Consider the following 23,443-nt stretch of genomic DNA (forward strand, 5'->3'; position numbering starts at 1 on the left):
TTGGGTGTTTAATTGCAGTGTAGACTTACCCTAATACATGAATCTGAATGGCTGTTGTCCTCATGTACTATTCCTACACAACGGATGGGAGATGATGCACATGGTTTCTAGAGCTGTACATGATGCTTGGTGCACATGACTAGTAAGAACCAGGACAAGTGGACAAACCTGAGTCTTCACAGAAATTAGCATATCAAAACAAGCTGTAAAACTAAAAAAAGAAGTCTGACTTGAAGACAATCAATTTTACTTTCAGTTACACTTCCTAAAGTGTACGATTAAGGGCTTTTCTTCACTGGGAGTTTGCCTCTTTGCTAGCTATGGGTGTAACAGCACCAGTGCAGGCAAGGAATGCTGCCATTTGCACCAGTGCAGTTATCCACTGCATGAATCTGATTAAAAGGTAAATTGTAGCTGCAGCTGTGCAATCCCCTAGTGTAGCTACACGAACAACAGGTAATGGGGCAAATCCCTAGTATAGACAAAGTCTAATGTTTAAAAATATGATTAAACCTACATTAGTCTTTAAATATCTCTGTGAACTAATCTCGTGACTTTTTGTACAAGAAAGAGGAAGCATTTGTATGGCAGACGATCAAGAAGATACCAGACTTAGGCCCTGTCTGCACTTGCAGTGGTGTGTAGGATACGTGTAGCTACCCGTTGCAGTGAAAAGTAGGCTGCCTCCACACTGCAGTGTATAGCTACACTTGGCAGGAAAAGGCTCTGGCAGCTCCTTGTGGCAGGGAAAGGCTCCAGTACCAGGGAGCTACCAGATTTCCCTTGGTGCCTGCTCCCACCAGAACCTGTCTCTGCTGCCAGATTATTTCACTGAGGCAAGGAAAGGCTCCAGCAGCTGGACACTACACTGCTAAAATAGCACTGTAGTCATGGGAGGCACTGCTTGGGCATGTAGAGAACCCTGTAGGGTACATACCCTAAGGTTTTGGAGTGTCTGTACTTTACACTCCTAAGCAGTGCCTCACCAACTACACTGATATTTATACCTGTGCTAGCTGTGTCTGTATTCTACACACAGCCGTAAGTGTAGACATACCTTAAAGCTGTGGCTACACTATAAAGTTTTGTCTACAGAACTTTTCTTGGCTTTCAGTCTGACACTTTTCTGTTGCTAGAGCAGGCACATACTTGGCTGCTTCTCATATTGTTCTAGGTAGTTCACTGTACTTTTCAGCTTAGATCTTAATCACCAGTCAAGTTTTCATATTAAAATTTCAATGCATGTCCCTGCCATATTCCATAAGGAAATGGCTTAGCTACAATGGATGAAATATGAAAGTCAGCTTGTATTTTCAGTGTTGTGTTTTCAAGTTAGTGCACCTATCACAGTGTTTCTTTGAGATAGGGATATTAATTTCTTCTTACTTGCAAGACCCTATTTGCAGAAGCGTAGCAATGAAAATTATATGTAATGTCATGTTTGCTCTGACTAATGAACTGATCAAAATGTATTTTTACCTCAGTGGGCTTCAACAAGAACCAGTGGCAATAACATAGGCTAAAATGATCAGATCTCAGAACCTTGTCTGTCACTAGAATCAGGTGGTTAGAGCACTGTATAATTCCCCTCAGTACAGTTTCTCTATCTAGATGTTCCACTTACAATGGTTTAACATGTTTTCTGCTGCCCCGTGACACATCTGCAACATTAAAGTTGACTCATTGTTCAGTAACCCGATCTGCGCTAATAAATCCCTGCCTTTTAGATTAGCGAAATACGTCGGACTTTGCTTCCTGTCAAAAGATGTGTAAGATATTTATAAATATTGATAACATTGCCAGCTTATTTCTGGTAAAATATCTCCCTTCTGTGACAATTCTTTTCATTTGTAAAAATCAGGAACATAAAATGTTGTGAGCCAGAACAAAGTACTGAAGTGAGGAAGGATGGCCTTGTGATTAAGGCACTGGATTGATCTGGAACTCAGGAGAGCTGGACCAATTTCTGCCCTGTTACATTGGGCTCCAGTCTACCTTTGGTGGATAAATCTGCAAGGGTACAAAAACAAAATTAAAATGTGTGGCTTTGAAGTTGCTGATGTTTGGGGCTATTCTTGGATATGTTGAACAGACTGGGATTGTTATTAAAAAGAGCACTAGTGTCCCTGAGAAAATTAGGGGCCATTCTCAGTGCAAGGCCTGTGTACCAGAAGGGAACTTAACACTCTATGTTTGCATGGAAAAGAGTTACTTTAAAGTTCAAGTTCGTAAAGAAGTATACGTATCTGAGTGGAATTCAGCAAATGTTTGTCAGCCTCCTCCTCTTCACAACAGCATCCCTGAGAACTCTGCCTGAGTAGCATGCAAGGCAAGCACAGCTTTTGTTGAACTGAATCCAAAGCACTTGTTAGAAAAGATACCATAGTCAGTGTTTCTCAAGCTGTGTTAAGGCTGGTCTTCTTGGAGAACATTTGATCTCTTCAGGTGTGAGGCAGAGGAAAAGGGGTTTCAAAGACGATCCTAAATAATGAGCATAAAGAATAGATTTGTTTTCGGTTTGCTTTCAATTTAGCAAAACTAGAACCCAGTACTGAATACAAAGTGCTCAGTTAATTATTGTTTAGCTAAGCAAGCAAGTCAAACATCCTTGTTGATATAATTAAAATACAATTCCTCAATGATAAAAATGTTGTGTGTTCCCCAAACACATGCACAAGTAGACATGGCCTTAAAATAATTACCGGGGGACAAAGGGTTTGTACACTTGAACCCCAAAACTGTCTGAGTGGTTGGCAAAATCTTAAACTCCATGAGGTTTGCACACTCCTACTTTAAAATGGAGCAGAATACAAACCCCAGATTATTTCATTGCATTGCAAAGTGAAAATGACAATTCCAGTTTATACTGAAGTTTTTCTGGCGGGCGGGGGTGAGGGGGGAAGTGACTCCACCATGGAAGAGTTAAAGTAATTTTTCACTGAGGCATTGCTAAGTGCTCTTTCAGCAAGAGTAGAAAAAGAATATTGGGACTGGACTATTCCGTGGTAATTGGGAAAAACAGCAGGAATTTGGCAGTTGGCCTCCAGACAGGCAGTTGAATGGACTCCTTCAGTCCTGCCCTCTAAAGCAAGGAGAAACCCAATTGGACAACAGTCCTCTCCGCTAGTGGGATCCTGAAGGAGGTAGTTCTGACCAAAAAAGGATTTTTGAGTGATCTTGTATATTGCTCCTGACAGGGAACAGTAACATTCCCTAGTGGTTCTCATGCGATGCAGATAGTTTCTATTTATACTGACTAGTATAGTCTCATCTTTACACAATGAAAAGAAATAAAATGTAACAATAATCACACAGATGAAAAGAGCTGAGAAATGGCAAAGTAGACAATAAAAGATTCAAAAGCATAGTGGGCCAGATCCTCAGCTGGTGTAAATCTGCATATTAGAGCAGCTTGACATTTTTCCTTCAAAACATTTTTTAATGAAAAATACCCTTTTGGCACACAAAAACAAAACAAAACAAAAAAACCCCCAAATTTTTGTTCCCAAAAATCCTTCTGATTTTTCAGTGAAAACCAAAAAGATTTGGTTCCTTCCTTTACCCCATTTGTTTTCCTTTTCCCACTGAAAAAGAGAGGGTGGGCAGAAAGGCAGAAAGCTATAAAAATTCTGGCTTGGGGAGGATTTATCTTCCTTTTAATCTTTTTTTTTTACTAAATATACTTACCATTTTTCAACTAGCTCTCCTGCACAGCGCCATTAAAGTCAGTGGAGCTCCATTGATTTACATTAGCTGAGAGTCTGGCTCATGGAATCTTCTGTTCCAAGACAGTGGATAGTCTCTAACAAGTTGTTATCTCCCTAACCATAAAACATTTAGCTATCTGAGCTTTAATCTTTCTAACAGAAGAGTGGGCCTTTGGGAAAGGGAACATTTTTCATGTCTACTTGTGCATGTGTTTGGGGAACACACAACATTTTTATCATTGAGGAATTGTATTTTAATTATATCAACAAGGATGTTTGACTTGCTTGCTTAGCTAAACAATAATTAACTGAGCACTTTGTATTCAGTACTGGGTTCTAGTTTTGCTAAATTGAAAGCAAACCGAAAACAAATCTATTCTTTATGCTCATTATTTAGGATCGTCTTTGAAACCCCTTTTCCTCTGCCTCACACCTGAAGAGATCAAATGTTCTCCAAGAAGACCAGCCTTAACACAGCTTGAGAAACACTGACTATGGTATCTTTTCTAACAAGTGCTTTGGATTCAGTTCAACAAAAGCTGTGCTTGCCTTGCATGCTACTCAGGCAGAGTTCTCAGGGATGCTGTTGTGAAGAGGAGGAGGCTGACAAACATTTGCTGAATTCCACTCAGATACGTATACTTCTTTACGAACTTGAACTTTAAAGTAACTCTTTTCCATGCAAACATAGAGTGCTAAGTTCCCTTCTGGTACACAGGCCTTGCACTGAGAATGGCCCCTAATTTTCTCAGGGACACCAGTGCTCTTTTTAATAACAATCCCAGTCTGTTCAACATATCCAAGAATAGCCCCAAACATCAGCAACTTCAAAGCTACACATTTTAATTTTGTTTTTGCACCCTTGCAGATTTATCCACCAAAGGTAGACTGGAGCCCAATGTAACAGGGCAGAAATTGGTCCAGCTCTCGTGAGTTCCAGATCAATCCAGTGCCTTAATCACAAGGCCATCCTTCCTCACTTCAGTACTTTGTTCTGGCTCACAACATTTTATGTTCCTGATTTTTATAAATGAAAAGAATTGTCACAGAAGGGAGATATTTTACCAGAAATAAGCTGGCAATGTTATCAATATTTATAAATATCTTACACATCTTTTGACAGGAAGCAAAATCCGACGTATTTCGCTAATCTAAAAGGCAGGGATTTATTAGCGCAGATCGGGTTACTGAACAATGAGCCAACTTTAATGTTGCAGATGTGTCACGGGGCAGCAGAAAACATGTTAAACCATTGTAAGTGGAACATCTAGATAGAAAAACTATACTGAGGGGAATTATACAGTGCTCTAACCACCTGATTCTAGTGACAGACAAGGTTCTAAGATCATCGTGATCTGCATGATGCTGAACACCTTCAGCTCTCACTGACTTTAATGGAATGGACGCAACACCTCCTGGTATTATGGCTCAGGTTCAACTCTGAAATAAAACAAAAAACAAAAGAGGCTTTCCAGCCAGAGAACTACCAGCAATCTGCATTAGAAAGGCTGCATTTGAAGCCTCTGGACTTACTTCTGCTATGCTGGTGAAGGTGGCTGCCTTATATTAATTTCTTGCTAGCATTTTTTTCACTAGCCTCTGTTTCTTTAACAGATTGAAAAAGAAATTGAAAAGTTTTCTTGCATCTGTGATTAGCCAGCTGCTATTGCACACGTACAGAAGGATTCTTCTATGACATGTGGAGGTTTAGCCCTCAAGTGGTTAGTGAAATCGATCTAAAAAAAGTGTTAGACCTTTTACTGACCCTTTTAGAAGATATTACCTCTCTTCATGGCATTCTGTCCAGCCAGCACATTACATTGCTTTCCTTTCCTTTAGGCCCCTTTCTCTGTGCTCAGCTATGTAAGCCTCTCCCCAGGTGATAACAAATTTGTTAGTGGGGCTTTTTTGGGAAGGGGAGAACTGTGTCCCATGAACAGTTAATTGGACTGAAATATGCAGGTTGCAGAATGGTGTTCAGGAGGGATTTTTGAAAGCATCTAAGAGATTTTGATGATCAGCTGCCATCGATTTTCAATGGGAGTCAGGTGCCTACCTCTCTTGCTTTTGAAAATCCCACTTTTCATAGTGTCTTTGAAACTGTGCAGATGCTTGGGCTTACTTTTATTTTTCAACTATACAAAACAAGCCACCGTGAAAATGAAAACAAGAAGTCTCCTGTTTGAAATCAGGCAATTTGTATAATTCACCAAGAGAATTTCCTTCGTACAGTTCCTGGTACTGTAGATTCAGAAACAAGACTGATGTTTCATTTAGCATAAACACAACAGATTTTTTATTTCATTGACAGGCTTTTCTAGGGCATTTACCACCATAGTATCTGAGCATGTCATAGGTAATAATGAACTTACAACAGCCTTGTGAGATAGGGAGGTATTGTCATCCCCATTTTACAGAGAGGGAACAGATTGATTAAGTAACTAGCTTAACTCACAGGATGTCTGTGGCAGAGCAGGTATTAGAACAAAAAAATCTCCCAAGTCCCAGTGCAATACCTTAAGCACAAGTCTATCTTTCTTCTCTCCGACACCTTTCTATAGGTTTCATAATTGGTGGACATCTGTACTCTTGGGTCATCTTAATTTACCTTCCCAGACAGCTTTGAAGGAAACACTTCACAGGAATTATTAACCAGCATTTTAGATTCAGCGTCAGTACGTCTGAGAAGCATGAGACTTTACAGTGATAGATTGTAGGTGTTGTAGGTTCTTCAATTTCCCAGTGCATAATAGACTATTTTCTTGTATTGCTCTCTTGGGTTTGCATTAGAACTGAAAGCCTGAAAAACCCTCTTGAAAAACAAATTGACATTAAAAAAAAAAAGACTGAACGTACCGGTGCAAATCTAGACAGCTCAATTAAGGTCAGTGGAGAATTAAATGTTAGGAAAGATTATGGTAACAAGCAAATGCTTCAATCTTCCCAGAAAATAGAGAATGAAATGGGTAATTGGGAAAAAAAAGAACCTTTTCTCATGGTTTCCCTTCCAAACCCATAAGACCTATGAACACTTAAACCCAAGATTTTCACTACAAGGACCATATGATATTTTTGATCTATAGCAGAACTGCCAGTAATGTCTTTGGTATTTATGTCAGTAGATTAGAAGTTATATATGGTCCTGAATTTCCTTCCTTGCTAGCAACAGCTTGATATTTGGGCAATCACCCTTTTTTGGAACATGGGGAGGTCACAGAGAGAGATGAATATAATCCACTATTAGTATTAATCTTCCTCCATAACAGGAAGATTACAGAGGCTACTCTGCCTCACCTTTTTCATCCACCATCACAAAGCGACTGCATTGGGTGAAACTAGGGAAGCATGGGACTGTTAATATAATTCTTCATATGTATTATGTTATGCACAGTATACTGTAGTTCAACATATGTGCATGTGGCTTTTAGTTTTCTTTCATTATCTGAGGGGATGGAGTTGCTCTTTCCGGAAAATTACAGCAAGAGGAGATTTATTTTATTGTGCAACACCCCCTTGAAGAAGGAAAGTATTATCATCCCCACTTTACAGAAGGAGAACAAAGGCATGAGAGATTAAGTGACTTAATCTTCACTGTATTATTTTTAAAAGATTGTGGGAGAGAGGAGGGTGAACAGAAGAGCCAGGGAAAAGCCTAAGGAGGCTTGAGATAAAGCAATAGGGGTCTGAGGCAATAATTGAGCTATAGGCCAGGGGACGAGATGACGCACACAGAAGCTGCCCGCACAATAAGCACGGTAGGGGGTGGTGGCAGAGAATGGTTCAAGGCAGCAGCAGTTATGTGGCTAACAGTTCTGCACAGGGAGTCAAAGACCTCACAAAGTTCCATACCTGTCTCTGCCTGCTGGCAGTGTGCTCAGTTAGGGTCTGATCCAATGAAAACATTGGAGAGACTCTGATTGACTTCAGCTGGCTTTGGATCAAGCCCTGGCTGTATTCAGCAAAACATGTTTAGAAAATGCTGGAGGTGGGCTTTTGCTCACTCATGGCTCAGTCATTTGTTACTTTTTATATCATAAAGTTATAGGCACTTGTTGACATGTGGCTCATAGCATATTCAAGGAAGTTATTTAGCTGATATTGCTGCAGCAAATCTGCTCTTTCAGAAGTTTAATGTGGAGAGGGATCACTAATTTTCTTTTACTGAGATTTAGCACATACATCACATTAGTGATTTAGAGTCAAATCCTGCAATTCTTCCTCTGGCAAAACTCCCAGTGATATCGAGGAAAGTTTTCTGTGGGAAAACATTGCTGTGGACAAATTGAAATGATAAAAAGCTTAGAAATCCTGAGCTGTGAGGAAAGGTTAAAACAATGGGCATATTCAGTGTTGAGAAAAGAAGATGGCCGGGGGAGGGACCTGATAACAGTCCTCAAATATGTTTAGGACTGTTATAAAGAGGCCAGTGATCAATTGTTCTCTATGTCCACTGTAGATAGGGACAAGAAGTAATGGGCTTAATCTGCAGCAAAGGAGATTTAGGTTACAAGTTAGGAAAAAACTTTCTGAATATAAGGGGGAGTTAAATTCAGGAATAGGCTCCAAAACTGGAGGTTTTTAAACACAGGTTGGACAAATACGCACCCGGGATAGTCTAGATTTATTTAGTTATGCCACTACGCAGGGGGCTGGACTTGATGACTACCTGAGGACTCTTCTAGCCCTATATTTCTATGATTCTATGAAAATTAAATTAGCTATGACATATGGAATAGATACTGTGTTTAATAGCCTTGATTAGAATAAATGCCTTGACATTTCACAATATTTCAAAAATAAATGATTCAGTAAATGATTTTAAGTACTTTCCTAAATACACAGCTGAGCTAATAAGTCAGGGCCAGGTTCCTCCACTTTAGTATACATTGAGCAGTACCTTACTCAGAATAGTTTTTTTAATATGTCTATATGCATAGTAAGATGCTACTCGTATAAGGGTGAAAAAATCTGACCCCAGTGAATTATTTATTCTGTGAATTCCATAATAATTTTCAAATAAGGTATTTGACATTTAACCCCCCTACCATTATGGACTAGTTCTATCTTGGACTCCCATTCCCCTGCTCAAACAAATAAAGAATTCCCTCCCTAAGATAGAGTCTAGAGCCTCCCTCCTGCACCACTGAAGTCAATGGAAGACTTACAGTTATAACTTCCATGGTACAAATGATTTCTATTAGGGACTAAATCAATAGGACTCCCAAACATTTCTCATCACCGAAGCACCTGCTGTGCACATTCAGGTTTCCACACCTCTTTCTAAACACACACAACCTTTAGTTATGTTCCATTTAGGGGAAGAAGTCATGTCAAATAACTTATTTGAAAATAAATACTATCAGGCTGCACTAGCCAACTCTGGAACCTCAAATTGCTCTCTGTTGACACATCAATGCTCTGTTCTGCACCATGCTGCTTTTCTACCCCATGCATCTGTGGATTCAATCCCGCAGTCTTTTTTCTCACCTGCTGTACCCAATCAGGCCATGGTGTCATCCCGCAGAGTTTGCTGCTGTACCTCCTCATGCTCTTCCCTTCTTAGATGTTGATACTGTATAGAAGGGTGTTTGTTTAGCGTTTTGGAATGGCCTATATGTATTTGCCCATTATTCCAACACCCCAGACCAAGGGCAGGCATAGCCTTGATAAGGGAGGGAAGGTTTAGTAATTAAGTTGGCTATACCAGCAGAATGCTTGAACCCAGAACTTCTCCAGAGTGCACAGTCTGAGGAAAGTGGCTATACTCTAGGAGGATCTGTGGGGGTAGTGGAAGGAAAATTACTTTTGTTTTCATGAAGGCCCCTTTACACCACTTTGGAAGTGCAAAGAGGTTGAAAAATGAGTATAAATGTAACATGCCAATTTTAGGCTTCTTTACACTGCCAGAATGGTGTAAAGATGCCTTGATGTAAGGGTGCCAAAATTCTTCTACAGAGGTCTCAGAAGCTGCAAACAGCAATTCTGGCAGTTTTCACTGATACCTTGTTCCCTATAGTCATGTCTGTCACCTCCAGCCTGCCCCACAACCGTCCCTGTTTATATGGGTGCCATTATTGTCTGCCAAGCTCACTCCTCCTGCCTCCCTGTGTGCCGTATAAAAGGGACTAATTGGTCCTAATTTAATTCTAATTGGTGCTGCCTGAGTTCTTAGAATTAAACAATTTAAATTTCCAAGAATTGTTTTAATCCCTAGGACAGATAAAATAGAATTTATTCCGTGCAAAATACCAGTTCATATTCCAATTGTGCCAATTTTTGAGTTCCCTTGTTTTCATTGGTGTTCTGGTGGAGCCACTTAGACATTATAAAACAATGCACAGACTTCTGAAATGTAAAGGACAGAATAAAATGGGATTCCTGTATCCAGAACTGTGTGATCACTTTTGAGATGCTATTTCCAGTCTTCATTTATGACACTAAACCTCTCAATTTAAAAGATGTTAATACCCATTCTGATCTATATGAAAAGCTATAGTGTATAATTTTCCCATCAGTATCTTCAGACAATCTTTTTTCAAAGTTAACTTTTTAATTAAGCTCAAGGGTGAGATTCTGAAATCACAATGCATTGATATGTAAGTCTGCAGTGGTTAAAGGATGCACTTTTAGAGTATGGTTGAGCACCACATGAAATGCGAACTCTTTGGGGCAGGGACTGTTTTTGTTTATGTTTGTACAGTGTCTAGTACAATGAGGCCTTGGACTTTTAGGTGCCAACATAACAAAAGAAATGTCATTCCTACAGTCTAATATGAGAGCAATCAAGGAGGCAGTGATTCAGTATAAGAGATGGGGCACTGCGAACTCTACTCAGTAATCAGAAAACTCATTCTTTCATATATTTTTTCTTTGCACAAATCCATCTATGGTTCTGATATATGAGTTCCCAGTTCCTTGGGTTAGGCTGAATTCAGTAGTTTGCCTTTTCCAACAGTGCCATAACCCAGTGATAAACCGATAACCCAGGGTTTAACATAAGAACATAAGAATGGCCATACTGGGTCAGACCAAAGGTCCATCCAGCCCAGTATCCTGTCTACAGACAGTGGCCAATGCCAGGTGCCCCAGAGGGAGTGAACCTAACAGGTAATGATCAAGTGATCTCTCTCCTGCCATCCATCTCCACCCTCTGACAAACAGAGGCTAGGGACACCCTTCCTTACCCATCCTGGCTAATAGCCATTAATAGACTAAACCTCCATGAATTTATCCAGTTCTCTTTTAAACCCTGTTATAGTCCTTGTGTGGTGGGGCGGTGCCCCACCCCCATGCCAGATTGGGCTACAACAGGCCAGAGCGTCTGCGCAAGGTGGCAGCCAATTAGGGAGAGCCTGTTAGAGAGCCAATCAGGGCCAGTATTACAGCCAGCCATTAAGGGCTAGGTTAGGCCCTATATAAAGGCTGCCCAGGAAGGGAGCAGGTAGTCTCTCTCAGGCCTTCAGAGAGTGAGGGTCTGTCTTATGTGAGAGGGCAGGGCAGGGCGAAAAAATAAATAAATAAATAAATAAATAAATAAATCTATTTATCTTCTGCCCGGTACCTGCCAGGCTGTGGGCCCTGAGAAAAAGGACCTAGCCAGTGCAAAGGGACTGAAGGGGCAATCTCCTGGGGAGAGAAGGAGGGCAAGCAGGAAGGCTGCTGCCAAAGGGTCCCTGGGTTGGGACCCAGAGTAGAGGGTGGGCCTGGGTCCCCCCCCTTGCACTTCCACCTGGCTGTTAGGAGTGGCCATCATGGACTGCACCAGACCTCTGCCAAAAGGGGTTAGACTTTGGGGTGTGGTTGGCCATTGTGGCTGGGGCAAAGAGAAGGACTGCTGATAATACCGAGCCCCTGGAAGGGGGTGAGATTGGAGCAGTGGGCACTGCTGGAGGGCAGGGTCCTGAACCAGGATCCTTGTGAACTGAACTAATTCCCAGAGCGAACAGCAGGAGGTGCTGCTGTGGTGAGTCCCAACCCCATCACACCTACCTTTCACAACCTCCTCAGGCAAGAAATTCTACAACTTGACTGTATGCTGAGTGAAGAAGAATTTCCTTTTATTTGTTTTAAACCTGCTGCCCATTCATTTCATTTGGTGGCCCCTAGTTCTTATATTATGGGAACAAGTAAATAACTTTTCCTTATTCACTTTCTCCACACCACTCATGATTTTATATACCTCTATCATATCCCCCCTTAGTCTCCTCTTTTCCAAGCTGAAAAGTCCTAGCCTCTTTCATCTGCCCTCATATGGGACCTGTTCCAAACCCCTAATCATTTTAATTGCCCTTCTCTGAACCTTCTCTAATGCCAGTATATCTTTTTTTGAAATGAGGGGACCACATCTGTATGCAGTATTCAAGATGTGGGCGTACCATGGATTTATATAAGGGCAATAAGATATTCTCTATCTTATTCTCTATGCCTTTTTTAATGATTCCTAACATCCTGTTTGCTTTTTTGACTGCTGCTGCACACTGTGTGGACATCTTTAGAGAACTATACACGATGACGCCGAGGTCTTTCTCCTGATTAGTTGTAGCTAAATTAGCCCCCATCATATTGTATGTATAGTTGCGGTTATTTTTTCCAACGTGCATTACTTTACATTTATCCACATTAAATTTCATTTGCCATTTTGTTGCCCAATCACTTAGTTTTGTGAGATCATTTTGAAGTTCTTCAGTCTGCTTTGGTCTTAACTATCTTGAGCAGTTTAGTATCATCTGCAAACTTTGCCACCTCACTGTTTACTCCTTTCTCCAGATAATCTATGAATAAATTGAATAGGATTGGTCCTAGGACTAACCCTTGGGGAAACATGACTAGTTACCCCTCTCCATTCTGAAAATTTACCATTTATTCCTGCCCTTTGTTGCCTGTCTTTTAATCAGTTTTAGAGACTGCAGAGTGTGACTTATCCATCAAACTATAATACAGCCCCCAGAATTTCAGATAGAACAAATGGTTTTCTGACAAAAGCTGTGGTTGGTGTATACCTTACACATGATGTTAGCCTTCCTGGGTGATGGGTGTAGTAAGACCCTGAACAAACTCCTACACCCAGGAGACCCTGGAGAGATCACTGAGAAAAGAGGAAATTATGGCTGGGACTGTCCATCAAGTCCAAAGGGGAATGGAGGTGGGGGAACACCAAACTTAGACACAGGCACTCACTGGAGGAGTTTGAAGAAGTTTGACATGCCTAGGTTGCAGTCGGGTGATAGGAACCCCGCATTTAAGTTAGACGTGTGTAGACTTATTTTAAAATCCCTTTTCTCAGTACTTTTTTCCTACTGTTAACAGAAACAGTAGTTTAGTTTTAACACGGCTGTCTGGTCTCACACTCCTGAAAGGAACAATTGCTCTTCTGGACCTGAAGGGTAAGCAGGATGGATACACAGGGTACTGTAGCCCAGAGCCTGGTCAAAGAGTGGGGGTATTGTGAAATTCCACCCCGAGATAGGTACAGGCATGAGGCCTGACAGTTGAGGGAATGCACTCAGGGTATATATACGCAGCATCTGAGACTGACCCTCCCAGCCGGGGTTCACAGACTTGGGCTAGTGGGGCTCGGGCTAGCATGCTGTTTTAGCTGTGTAGACAGTGCTTTGACATTGCAGTTCGTGCTGCAGCTTGGGCTCTGAAGCCTGGGTAGAATGGAGGTGGGCCTCGAGCCTGAGCTCCATCCTGAGCCTCAACATCAAAACATTGTCTACTCCACTATTTTAGCATGCTAATATAAGCCTGCTTCCACAAATCTGTGGATCTGGGCTGGGAGGCTCACTCCTAGATGCAATGTAGACCTACCCTCAGAGACCAGGAAGGGGATGGAGGATGCAGCTAGCCCTGTGACCTTGACTGAGATCTCATGGTTTGATATGGGTAGGAGAGGAATGTTCCCTTGGACGTTTGAGTTCAAAGCTGAATTTGAAGCAAATTGGTTCATAGCCTGTTCCTTGTAAATTGAAGTGCAAGTTTCAGTTTTGGACTAGCCTCCTAAACAAAATGCCTCATACACCTCCACTTAATCCTGGACTAGACTCTGATCTCAAATTACACCTTTGTAAATCCTGAGAAACTTTGTTTAAATCAGTCAAGTTTCTTCAGATTTATGCTAGTGAAACAGATCAGAAACTGTCCATTCATTAACCTGCCATATACCAGTATGCCTTTGTCTCACACTTATTAAAATTTGTAGGGCAGATATTTAAAAGACTCACTAAAAGGATTTCTCTTCCAAAAGGACATTTCAGATTCTTTTAAGTGATACATTGGTTTTACTGAGAACATTCATAGATTGCTTTATATCAGCATGCTGAAGTCTAAACTACCCCTATTGAATAGCTCAGTGGAATGTTGAAAGTTAGTTTCTAACTGAATGAAAAACTGCTTTTCCTCCATGCTTCCTTATTAAGGGCTCTTGATACAAGGGCCTTTATATGGCAAAATCCATGTCACAAATTTAGAAGAGAATATACTCACTCCATGGTGTGTATGTGAGACTCTTTATGAAAATCTGATGTTTAAGATATAACATAAAATTATTGCTTGGAGTACAATAGTGTAATTGGAAATGGCAGTGGTGTATATTCTCTTTTTTGAAGGGTTTTCTTTTGCAGAAATCTTGGTAGATAATGAAGGTCTGGGTACAATATTAAATCTAAAATGGGATCAGGCAGTTTCTCTTCTGTCACAGAGCTAAGTTTTTATAATCCTTATCATAGCTGAAATTGGATAAATGAAATTTGCATTTATGTAGTGCTTTTCATCCACACAGGATTGCAAAAAAATCTCTTTTCAGATTAAGGGTAATACATTGATGAATGAATGCATGGGGATTTGATATATATTACTTATTATTTTATAAGGAGTCATTCAGAACCCAACTGAAAGAGGCAAACTCGCAGACCAGTTGATCATTTTATAGCTCTTCATTCTGGGACTAAAAACAGTTTAATAGTTGTGCCTTTCCTGCCACTGGTTTATGTAACCAATGCAAACGGGACATTTCCTCAGATGACCCTTTGTGTATCGATGGTTATTAGTCTATTCCTTTTTTAAAAAATTATCTCTTATGAAGGAAAGAGCAAGTCCCAGAAGGATATGGGGGAGAAATAATTGGGCCCTCTGTAGGGAATTACATAGAGTTTTGGGTTCTAGTGATCTGTTTAATGAGTATGTTAGCATTCTTTTATAAAAACTTAATAATTAAGCTGATGAAGTTGGCTTGGAAAACAACTCCTCACTCATTCTGTCAGTAATATTATAGCATGGCAAATTCTACTTGGCCAGTCACTGGAGTATAATTTTTGACTAATGGTACATTACCAGGCTACTTATGATGGAAAGAATGGTAGAGTGATGTTTTTTTGCCTGACTTGGTACATTTTCAGAACAACTTTGTCCAGTTTTAGTATGTATTTACTTGTTTCATAGTAGTGCCCAGAGGCCCCACTTAGACTTGCACTCATTGTGCTAGGAGGTGTTGAGCCGAGATCTTCCTAAGTGATGTACTGTACGTCAGCTTTCTCTATCTTGGCGGAATAGTCAAAGAATAAAGTTACAGCAGAAACGAGGTATTTAGTATTGTGGTCTTAGGTGCCTCAGTCTGGGGTTTAGAAGCTTAATGCCCAGTTTTTTTGCTACACTGTAATCCATAAAAACCCTGCCACACTCAGAAGGCCCCTAAACTCACTCAGCACCTACGATTTCAGGGTAAAAGTTTCCTCAGTAACTAAGTTTCTGCCTATGATTATGTGCACTAATGCTTCCCTCTAGGGTTCTGGATGCTTAACTAGGCATTTTAGCACCCAGGGTGAGCAAGCATATTTGCACCCCCTACGTTTCCCCCCATCATTTTCCCACCCCATTTTTCACCCCTGTGGCTTTGTGCCCTGGGCAGCCCCCTGTTCACCCTGCCCTGGTTACAGCCCTTCCCCAGAGCAATTCATAACCCAAGGGAAGATAGGTGTTTGGCTAGGTAAATTGTGTATGGGGCCCAATGCAGTAGATTGGGTCTGAATCAAAATCTGGTCACGGGAGGAGGTTGTCTTACTGGGCTAGAGAGAGAATGGGAATGACCCCGTACCCCAGCAGTCAGGGGATGCATGTGGGAGGTGGGAGATGCTGGGTCCAGTTCCCCTGCTCCAACCCCTCTTTCATTATTTATCCACTGTGGAATAGCTTCAACAGAAGAGATTGAGGGAGTCTCTACATCAGAATCTCTTAGTTCAGTGGTTAGAGCACTCTCCTGAGGATAGGATGTGAACAGGGGCTTTCTTTCTTGCCTTCTGGCAGAGAAGGGAAAATTGAACCTGGCTCTTCCACTTCATAGGTGAGCATTCTAAACACTGGGCGAAATTATAAGGTGGGTGGTGGCACCACCTCTTTCTCCAGGTGTTTTATGTGGAGTAAGACAGCCACCTTACTCATTTCAACTAGAAACTACTTGGGTGCCTAAGCTGCCTTCCTGCAGGAGGCTGGTTCCTGTTTGTGGATTGTTAAGCCAAGATAGGCACATATCTGTGAGGGAAGGGAAGGGCTTAGCACACCTGGACATTGGCATTTCCCATTGGTTACTTTAGGAGGCTTCCTGCCTAGTATGCTGGCTTTTGTGAATTGCGTTGTATGGGACCTATCTCTGCCCATTCATTGTATAAAGAGTCTAGGTGTCTAACTCGGGCTTTGTGGGTTACACTGTTGTTCCTGTGATTTTTTCCAGGTACCTAAAGGTTAGGTGCTGCAATGATCAGCACATAGTTCCCATCCTACTCATCCAAAGATTTCCTCATATTTCGGTTTCATTGACTTTTTTTGCCCTCCCCCAAACATTTTCCTGCCATTATCTTCCTCCAGCTTTCTGATAATTCCTCTTCAGCCACTGTTCTTACCATAGCAACTGCCTTTTAGCCTTTTTTTCTTCCTGTTTATGTATTTTTATTGTCTCAGTCTTATAACCTGCTTCCTCAAGCTCTTTGCATTATTCTTTTTAGCTTTCCTTGCACATCAGATTTCTAGCACCAGTGTGTTCTCTGTAACTACCCATCTTACCACTAGATTTGTCATGTTTCCTCTCCTGCCTAATGGAACATACTTTAAACTTCTTCCATTCATCCTCCCCTGGCTTCATTGTCTTTGGTGAAGCATGGAAACTTTATGTTTTAGCAGAACTTTCTTTTCTTCCCCTTACATAGCCACAAACACAATCTTTCCTGCTTTTGCAGGTTGCAGTCAGATTTTAGCTACTAATTTGATATTAATATCAAATTATAACTGAACTGACAATGGTTGAAATACTTGTCTTCATGAGCTAGATAGAAATGGATGTCAATCAACATCTAGGAAAATCTTTCAGGAAAGCTCTTCCTCATTGTCAGTCGTAATGTCTGTCAGTTTTAGCATATTTTTGGAAAATATAATTACTGTAATGAATTATCTAGCATGTGTATGGAACACTAACCTCTGCTGGAGGGGAGTGATTCCAGGAAGAGTCTTGCATAAGTAAACATTCTTTGGATTGAGCCATATGCCCTTTATCTGAATTCAGCAGTTCTATCCTTTTAGTCGTTGTGACCTACATCAAGACTTGCACAGAAGGCATAGAAAGTTTTCTCCAAGTTTATATTTTTTTAGAAAAGGAAGAGTGTTGCGTTTTCATTTTTCAGTGTTGCCAACTCGCTCTGCTTGTTTGCTGCAGCCCACCTGCCTCATCCTAGAATGAATACTTGAAGGGTTTATAAAAGGATCCATGGTGACTAACTCTAACTCTAGAGAGGTGGTAGAGGTATAGAAAAAATATTTCCAAAGGCTGTTAAATGAGGAGAGCTGTGATTGCAAGCACCACCGACAATTATGGGGAGCCTCAAAAGGTATTAATATCCATAGATGAGACAGAAGAAGTGTAGGATAAAATGAAGAAAGGTAAAGCAACTGATGAAGATGAGAACTGTTATCAAAACAGATGGAGATATTGGAGTAAAATGGCTTCATAGATTACTATGTGTTTGGATCAAGCTAGGATACCAGATGCCCCTTTGAAAGAGTAAGGGTGATGCAAATTATCCAGATACATATCAGGATATCACCCTGTTAGTAAGTCTTTGAGAGTTTAGAGACAAGGTTGAGGTGCAACTTGGAGGAAAATATAGAAGAGGGACAACATTGCTGTAGGAAGGAAAAGTACTATATATGCAATAGTTGCAATGAGACAGAAGTCTGAAAGAACAATAAATGACATAGAATGTATTGATTTTGAGAAAGCATATGACTTAGTTCTGTAGGAATTGGTGTTTGAAGTATTTAGATGGATAGAAGGAGTACTTCAAGAAGTGGAGATGACAGAGGAGCTATATAGAAGGTCGAACTATGGTGGTAACATTACATGGAATTTCAGAGTTTTGAGGTGGCGGTGGGATTGAGACAAGGCACTGTGCTGAGTACACTTCTCCATCCTACTTATGGAGTTCAGTAGTAGGAGAACCAAACCTTTGGATACACAGAGAACATTAATGTATGCTGACTATCTGGCCCTTTTGGTGGACAGCAAAGAGGAATTGGTAAATATGGTATCAGTGGTCATCTGTGTTTGAAGGTAAATAAAACTGAAGTTATGCAAGTAGAGAAGAGCTGTTGATTGACATTTCAGGAGAGAAGCTAACACAGAAGAAAAAATGTGTTCTTGGGAAATACACCTAGTGCCATCAGAGAGGGATTTGGAGAGCTGAAAAGAAAAACCCAGTGTGCATGGGTGGCAGTGGAAAAAAATGGCAGAAGTACTTGAGAGGGTAAACTGAGTATGCATGGAAGTAATTAGGAAGATGAAATTACGGGGAGGATGAGACAGGCTGGACATGTGGTAAGAATGGGAGAAGAACAACCAGCAAAGAAATCAGGGAGGTAAAGGACAGCAGAAAAGGATATGGAAGACTGAGGTGGGGTGGGGCCTTGGGGGAAGAGGTGGAGTGGGGACAGGGCCAGAGGCAAAGAGGGGGTCAAGCACCCCCAGGGAAGCCAGAAAGTCCACACCTCTGATTCTTATTTCATATGCAGTTGACACACTCTGAAAGTTCAGGAATTTTCATCGCAAACTGGATAGCCACAACTGAAAATGTAGGAAGTGAAGAATAAACTACCCCAATGTTGGCTGTAACTAGATGGTCCAGAGAGATTTTAGAGAATTGAAGAATAGAGCTCACCATGTGAGGAAAATAACTTCCAGAATAACAACACCTGTGTTAAAAACAAGTCAGGTGGCACCTGTTAGTTTGTCAGAACATTGAAGGTAATAAGACAAGGGCATTTGTTTCCTAAGACATTACATAATCCATCTAAAAATACCAGAAGTGGTGTTGGAGAGGGAGGGAAAGCAGTGTTTGTGATGAGTGGTGGCACATGTGGAACCTTGAGTGATGGTGTGAAGGAATCAATAGAATGAGTGGTAAAATACATGCCATGTAAATGAAACCTAAATGTGGCTATACAAAAGAGCTTGTCTTTCAGCTTCCACTATTAAAGGCCTGACTCTTTTTTCCAGGCAAGGGTTCAAAAGAGTTCACCTGTTTCTCAGAATGAGGCTAAGAAACATACATTGTTCAATTTTTTTTACAGCCCTTTTATTTCATTTCAGTGGACTTGGGCGGGGGGTATAATAGGCCAGGGGAGGGTAATCCTCCACAAACAGGATGCAGTGCACCTCCCTTTGGAGGAACACCACTGCTGAAAGGGCGCCCAGGCCATGGCCCCGCCCATGCTCCACCCTGAGGCCCCACTTCCGTGACCGATCTTCCCCTTTGGCACCACCCACACTGTTCCTCTTCCTAGCCCCACTCCACCTCTTCCCTAAGGCCTCCTGTGCCCAGGCTTCTCCACCCCTGTCCCACCGCGGCCCTTCCATCCACCTCTCATGCTTCTCTGCTGCTTCCCCCTGCCCAACTCTTGCACCTCTTTGTCCCCAGAGAGGTGTGGGTGGCAGGCAGGGGGACCCCTCAGGGAGGGAGTGGAGAAAGGCATGAGCGGGGGGTGGCCTTGGGGGAGGGACGAAGAGGCACAAACCCAACCCAGCCTGAACCCAACTGTCAAGCAACCTCATTTTTCTGCCATCAAGTCCTACATCACTCTAAGTTTTTAAGTTACCTTTTATTTCCCTAGTCCATTAGAATGAAAGGACTTCTGTATATCTCTTGGTATACGTAAGACTATATGATACACAGTATTGGTCTTAAAGCTACTACTGTTTATGTAGTTTCACACAATTGCTTGATAAATACCTGATTCATTTTTAAATATTTCTGCACTGCCCATATTCCAAGTTTTGAATATTTATCTTGTAGTTGCCCAACCCCAGCCTGGGCTTAGCTGTAGTCTCTTTGAGTCTCTTGCTTGTGGATACCCTATAGGAACACCCAGTCCCACAAAGTTGCAAGACTTCCTTGTTAACCTTCTCCTGGTGCTGGCCAAGATGGCTATCCATCACATGAGGAGAAGGAAGTTGAATGGGGGTGCTCAAGGACTATGGAGCCTATTTCCCTTCCCTGGTTTGATCACGTCTCTGGACAGAGTTCCTCTGGGCAGTGTCCACTGACTCCTTAGATGCCTTTGGGGAGCAGTGGGTGCTCTTGGGGGTTCTCTGCTTGGTGTCCCCTTCTGGTTCTGTAATTTTGATGAAATTTGTAATTTCATGATCTTCACTTCCATCACTGATTTTTTTTGTTGTTGTTGTCCCCAGTATCCACTTGTGGCCCAAGTTCACTGGCCCCTCCCCCTTGGTTAAGGGGGATGGCCTTTAGCTATGGGCAGACTTAGGCCCGCTGTTTCCCAGTAACCACAATAGGTACAGGATCCCCCACTCCTAGACGATCTCACTGTTCCTGGCAGGAATCCAGCTCAATCCTGAGGTCTTTTCTGAGTCCACCTGCCTCTAGTAAGTGCTCCCCAGGTCCTGTCGCTGGTCACCAGATGTGAGGAGCCCTCCAGGGCCCCTTTTCTGTATCAGTCTGCCCCAAACAAGGTGAGCAAAGGTTTAGTCACTGCCTCAGACTGAACTCCCTGTGCTAGGACAGATAGCAATCCATGGCAGCTTCCCTGCTCCTGAAAAAACATTTCCCCCTTTTGTGTGGCCATCTCCCCCTTTTAAGCTCCACTTCTCCAAGTGGAGCATATTCTCCAGGTGCACCTAATTGATGCTGCCTGTGTAAGATTGCTCATTAGCCTCTTCACCAGAGGAATAAGGTCATGTCCCAACAGGTGTATGCAAATGTAATGCATACATTTCTCTTGTTGCGGTCACATCATGAAGTGGACTGCATAGAAAGCAACGTAAGTTTAGGATGGGCCTATAATTCATGATTGGGGCAATAGGCTAGGTTCCAGGAAGTCCTGAGTTTTAATCTTGTCTCTGACACAAATGTCCTGGGAGCCTCGAGTAAATCACTTAAGCCAAAATTTTCAAGTGCGGCTGTCTAAAATTAGGTGCCTAAATTGTTGGCTTGATTTTTCAGAGGTTTTGGGTACCCACAGCAACTCTGGAAAAAAAATCAAACTGCTTATTTAGGTGGCTAAACCTGGATTGATGTGGCTAAACTTCAGCACCTGCATTTGAAAATGTTGGCTTTAGCCTCTGAACATCAGTTCCTCCATCTGTAAAATAAGGATAATTCCTTACCAGCCTCAGCATTGTCAAAGATTAGTGTTGGTACAGAACTTTGACAATATTAAAACATTATGTAAATGCAAAGGGTTAATTATTGTTAGAACTGTCATTACCACTATAATTTTTTTTAAACTAAGCCTCTCTCTTGATATGTTTTTGTCCAAAGCGCCTTGCTTCAGTTGCAAATATTAGCAACTGTTTCTGTTAAATTCTCTTGCTATACTACTGCAAATTGTATAGCTAATGTTCTGTGGTCGTTATTGTGAAATGCATGCAAATTCAGAGTACTAAACCATTTTTAATAGTCTGTTTCTCTTGTAAGTAGTAAAAATATCTGAGCGATGAGCAATAGCTACTTTCGTTAGCCAACAGCATCAGGAGAGGAGCGAAATCGTTCTGTTCAACTTTCCAAAAAGCTGTATTGCTTTTTTAGAAGAAGAAATGAGAAAATACAGAGGTGGTTAGGGAGTAGATATGGAAAGTAGAGAAAGTAGGAAAAAAACACATGAAAACAAATCAACTTTCAGAAGATCATTTTATTTTAAATTATTCAGGAGAAATCTGTTACTAAACTATGTAAACAATTATGGTAAAATATTATTTAAGCTAGGTATTTATTTGCTAGCAAGTGTATCCAGCAAGATCACAGTATGGAATAGCATGAAAGCCATGACAAAAGTATTCCCACTTCCTTTTCTCAGCCTTTCCCTTTTTACTGGCTGTTTTGCAGTTTGAGAAAGTGAATTTATTAAGATGACAGCCCCACAGAACAGAATTAGAGTTTCTATAGCCAACTACTTCAGTGAATGAACTCCTATAACCATTCATTATAGGCCTAATCCAGAGTCCATTGATGTCACTGGGAGTGTTTCCATTGACTTCAGTAGGTTTTTTTCAGGGCCCTTAACTCCTAAATCCACAACCTTTATGGCTTTTCCTCAATATGAAAACCATGTAGGCTGAAATTACATAGTGCTCCACTGACGTGTGTAGTCTGCAGGAAGAGGCCATTTTATGAGCAGCTCTAAGATTTATTTTTTTAGTGAAGTATTTGTACTTCCAACAATGTTGTTGATGTTCCATTTAAAATAAATGCAGTTGTCCAAGACATTTCTCCAGTCATATGGAGACCATGGGGTAACTGCTAAATGCTCAAGGCAAATTAGAAGTTTATCAACATGTATGACCCCCCCTTATAAGATAGCCATGACCAAAGTAATATGCCTTTAAAAACTAAAATTGCATCTTCGATGCACCTATTGTCTGTGGAGCAGAAGTGTAAGCTAAGGGAGTAGGCAGTGACATTCTACAGTAACTGAAGTTTCTGAGTGCTCTTCAGGGACATTCCCAATCTGGAGGTGACAGTCATGGATAACCAAGGGTGATGTCTGCATCCAAAAGGAGTAGTCTCCAGCTAAAGAGAAAAAAAACCAACCTGCTTGCGAATTTCCTTGCTGCTGTAACTTAACCCTTATGCCCTGAGGCAGAGAAAAAAAAAACTCCAGCTGCTTGCAACTAAAAAACCTGCTTCCAAGCAGCCAAAAGGACAAAAGAATTGTCCTTTTTGAATCAAAAGCACAGTAGGATTTTAAATGATCTCTGGTTCAAAATAATCCCACCATTCTGCCACCATGTCAGGGTTCCCTCCCCATTCTGAACTCTAGGGTACAGATGTGGGGACCTGCATGAAAGACCCCCTAAGCTTATTTCTACCAGCTTAGGGTAAAACTTCCCCAAGGCACAAACTCTTTGCCCTTGGAGGGTATGCTGCCACCACCAAGTGATTTAACAAAGAATCGGGGAAAGGACGTCTTGGAGTTCCTATTCTTCCCCTCCCCCACCCCCCAAAAAACCCCAAGCCCTTACACCACCTTTCCTGGGGAGGCTTGAGAATAATATCCTAACTAATTGGTTACAAAGTGATCCCAGACCCAAACCCCCTGGGTCTTAGGATCATAGAGAAATCAGTCAGGCTCTTAAAAGAAACACAACTTTACTAGAAAGAAAAAAGGTAAAAGAAGCACCTGTCTAAAATTAGAAGGGAAGCTAATCTCACTGGGCAATCAGATTTAAAACACAGAGGATT

Source organism: Eretmochelys imbricata, chromosome 3 (genome assembly GCF_965152235.1).
Source record: "Eretmochelys imbricata isolate rEreImb1 chromosome 3, rEreImb1.hap1, whole genome shotgun sequence".
In the NCBI taxonomy this organism is placed as follows: Eukaryota; Metazoa; Chordata; order Testudines; family Cheloniidae; genus Eretmochelys; species Eretmochelys imbricata.